This window comes from Asparagus officinalis, chromosome 5, assembly GCF_001876935.1.
Source record: "Asparagus officinalis chromosome 5, Aspof.V1, whole genome shotgun sequence".
Classification (NCBI taxonomy): Eukaryota; Viridiplantae; Streptophyta; class Magnoliopsida; order Asparagales; family Asparagaceae; genus Asparagus; species Asparagus officinalis.
Window position 1 is genome coordinate 110,809,285 of NC_033798.1, and position 4,671 is coordinate 110,813,955.

A 4,671-nucleotide genomic window follows, 5' to 3' on the forward strand; every position below is an offset into this window, starting at 1 on the left:
GAATACAATCTCTCACATCAATCTCTCTCTAACCGACTTACAAAAAAATTATAATTTTCTCTTATCGGTTTTTCGATTTACAAAAGAGAAAAAGAATCGACGGAGATCATTTCCTTTGTTTAAACCTGGGTTCTACTTGGTAGTGATGAGAGTTTGAATCTTGTAATCTCTTCTGTTAGAGTGTTGTAAGGATTATCATCTTGTAATCATGGCTTTTAGCTCTTTGAGATGTGAGAGTCGTCAGTTTGTAACTCTCGTTTGTTGTTACGAAAGTTGTCAGATTATAACTTCCATCATCAGTTGTTATGAGAATTATCAAATTGTAACTCTTATTGATTGATATAAAAGTCATCAGATCATGATCTCCATCATTTGTGCTTTGTAGGGATTAACTATCTGTAGTAATTTTTAGACACCCTACAGAATCTCCTCTAAAGTTTTTAAAAGTTTGCAGTTGACTATAACGAATTTTCAAAATACTTTGGATCTCGATTTTGATCTTGGAGTTGTTGATTCCTCATCATGGAAGACTTGTTCACTACATCTGTTTCGAAGGTATCATGAACTTGGTTGAAGGTATTTGCTACTCAAGACTCGTGCAAGGCTGAGCATCATGCTTCTGCTTCTGAAATGCGAAGGTGAGCCTCATGTTTATCTTGTGAAACACGGAAGTGAGCCTCACGTTTGTCTTGTGAAACGCGGAAGTGAGCCTCGCGTATTGCCTTTAAAACGCAGAGGTGACCTCTGTGTTTTGATATTGGAACGTAGGAATGACCCTCGCATTTTGAATTTGGAATGTGGGAATGACCCTCACGTTTAGAATTTGGAACGCGGGGATGACCCTCGTGTTTTGAATTTGGAACACGGGAATGACTCTCACGTTTTGAATTTGGAATGCGGGTATGACCCTCGCATTTTGACAATGAACACTTGTCATTCTGTTGAAAAGACCAAGTTCATGGAGGTTTAACTGTTAGAGGTGTGATATTAACATAATAGTAATTTAGGAGCTTATCATCCTATTAAAGAAGATTGATAAATTAAATTAATTTTATCATCAGAGGTGTAATATTAACTTGATGAGATTGTATACTTATGATTTGAACAAGATTTTGAGGACCCATCACTCTATTAAAGAGAGTCGATAAGTTAATTTTGTCAGAGGTATAGTATTAACTTAACGAAATTGTGTACTTGTGACTTGAACAAGATTTTGAGAACATATCACTCTATTAAAGAGAGTCGATAAGCTGGTTTTGTCAGAGGTGTATTGTTAACTTGACGAAATTGTATAATTATGATTTGAACAAGATTTTGAGGACCTATCGCTCTATTGAAAAGAGTCGATAAGTTGATTTTATCAGATGTGTGGTATTAACTTGACAAAATTGTGTACTTATAATTTGAACAAGATTTTAAGAACCTATCTCTATTAAAGAGAGTTGATAATTTAATTTTGTCAGAGGTATTGTATTAACTTGACAAAATTATGTACTTATGATTTGAACAAGATTTTGAGGACCTATCACTCTATTGAAGAGAGTCGATAAATTAATTTTGTCAGAGATGTGGTATTAACTTGACAAAATTATATACTTATGATTTGAACAAGATTTTAAGGACCTATCGCTCTATTGAAGAGAGTCGATAAATTAATTTTGTCATCGGAGGTGTAATGTTAACTTGATAGCTTTATGGTCTTATCATCTTATTGGATAAGATTAACAAGTTGATTTTGGTGGTGGTGCACGTTGAAGTGCTTATACTATCAGAGGTGTTTTGTTAACTTGACAGTTTTAAGAATTCATTATTCTGTTTTAGAAATAACAAATAATCAACCCCTAGTAGTGGAAGAAAAAAGGGGTAGATAGGGCACGTTGCCTAATGTGCCACTATCCATCGGTTCATTCAGTGACATTAGAGTATAATAACTATGACCGGAATAGAGACACGTCACATGGTAGGCCACTATCAATAAACAACATCATTTGTAGGAATGACAATGTGAAACAATCAAGTCGTTCAGTGACATGAAAGTATGACGATTGTGATTGGAATGGAGGCACATCATATGATAGGCCACTATATGTCATAAGGGGTTGGAGAGTTAACTATCAGAGGTAACTATTAACGTGATAGTTTTGTAAATCTTCCATCCTATTGAAGAGGATTGGTGAGAGAATTTAGAAGAAATAGACTATCAAAAGTGTATTGTTAGCTTGATATTTTTATGGACCCACCATCCTATTGAAGATGATTAGTGGGAGAATTTGGAGGAAATAGACTATCAAAAGTGTATTACTAACTTGATATTTTGTGGACCCGCCATCCTATTGAAGAGGATTGGTGGGAGAAATTGGAGGAAATAGACTATCAAAAGTGACTGTTAATGTGATAGTTTTGTGAATTCGTTATTCTGTTTAAGAAATAACAAATAATCAACCCCCAGTCTTGACTAAGACTTGGTAGAGGAAGAATGGAGCTTCATGATTTTAATGGGTAATATTTCTTGAGAAACTTCACATTAATTGACATCATGAGCCTATCACATTTTTGATTAATGAGACGATGAGCTCCATTCGAGTAGACTGACTCTACTATAAAGGATCCTTCTCATTTGGGATTAACTCCACTGGGAAAGGTTTTTATAGTTGACAAAGGTGTTTTGTTGAACATGCCAACTTAAAAGATTCAACCCCCACTCCATCTTAGGAGAATCCGATGCTGAATGGTCGGCTAAGAAATATGCCAGGGCTTATCCTTTAACAGTATTTTGAGGCATGAATCGCATATTGTGCTGCGATAATGGTATGGCCCCTTTTGCAAGACAACGGTTCAATGAAGACGGTCTCATCATGAGCATCTAGGCAAATGCTAAGGTTAGGCATTCTTTCTCCTGACTTTTTCTGACACACTTGTCCATTGCTGGTCGTCAAGTAGATCAGGATGGACCTACATTATCTCTCCTTTCGAAGTAGCAATGGGTACTAACCCTTTATCTCTCTGAGCATGTGGGCCAGTGTTTATCAGGTGTAGCTCCTTTTTAGAGATCAGGATCACACCGATTGGAGCTTGAACTGGTGGAGAACTCCCGAATTGGACTGACACCATGTTGGTGGTCACTGTTCTCTGCCTCGGTTTTAGCTTTGTACATGGCAATAATTTCTCCAGCCTTTTCGCCTTGGAAGACAAACTATTTCCAAAAACATCATTCCACAATCTCCATTTGGGCTAGGAGATTGGTCTGTAAATTGTGTTGATAGGTTTTCACTAGTGTAGACTGTGTCATACTTATCAGACATCGAAGAACCACGCTTCGGAACCTTTCGATGAAGACTTTGATGGGCTCTCCCTCCTTCTGCTTAGCGATAAGAAGGGTAGTGACGGAGTCTTCTATGTCTTCTTTAAAGAATCTTGACAGGAAGAGTCTTTCTAGATCTGCCCACTTCTGGATACATCCGGCATGCAATTTCATGAACCATTCAAAGGCAACCCCCTTGAGGGTGCTAATGAACAACCGAGTCAGCACAACATCATTTGCTACCATATTCCCAGTCTGTGACTTGAAATAGTAGATGTGTCGGTTCGGTGATTCTGTGTCGTCAAAAGCTTGTAGAGTCGAGATTTTGAACTTTGGAGGATAAGGGGCTGTATCTCATTCGGCAGGATAGGGTCTGACAACTCCATCATCTTGAAGCTTGCATCTATTGGCAATAGCATTGAGACAGACCTCTAGTTCTTGCATTTTAGTCAACTGAGAATTCTACTCATTCTCAGCATCTCTTCCTTCTTCAGAGGAAGATTCTATGTTGTGAGCTTCTTGATCGGAAGTTTCACTCCCATTCACCTTTTCCTTCCCCTTTGATGTAACAGGTTGGGATGAAGATAATCCTCCTCTACGGGAAGATTTGCACTGGGGCGACAAATTTGTTTTTGGGGACTTGGTTATGTCTGTGAAAATTTGAGTCATCAAGATCCGGAGTTCATCGATGACCTCCTACTGTGATTTGAACATGGCTTGCTGTTCATCAAGTCTCTTTATAAGATCTTCAGGGTTTCCTACCGTATGAGAAGAGCTCTCATGTTCTATGAAGAGCTAGAGGATTGGGACTTTGCGATGGCTGAATATTCATCATCAGAGTTAATTCCTTTAGCTAATCTCTAATAATCAATAGGGGGTATAATTCCCTTTCGAGTCTGAGTGTGTTGATAGATTCCATCAAACTCACTCAGGATCTCTTTCAAACCAGGAGACTCTTTGGAGCTAGAGATTGATGACCTCCCTCTACTGATCATATTGGAAGTAACTCCAAGATATTCATACTTTGAAGTCTTCTTTCTGTGCGAATGTCGTCGTTTGATGGGCAAAACAAGGTTCGTTAATCTATTGAAAACCGATGGTTAGGCCGCATGTGAGCAGCATTGACATCTCGAGAGGACTGTAGAAATTAGTCATTCACATTAGCATGAACGAGCGACCTGTTGTATTGATCTTTCTCTATATATAAACTATCTCAAGTCTATTACAGAGACTCGTGATGAGTTACCCACTGAACGTGAGGTTTGAATTGGGACCATCTGCCTATGATTGGGCGGAACTGACTCCTGGTGAACATGAATCTTATTGAGATGCATTGAATTCGTGGACTTCTTATGTCTGCCCATCAGTCT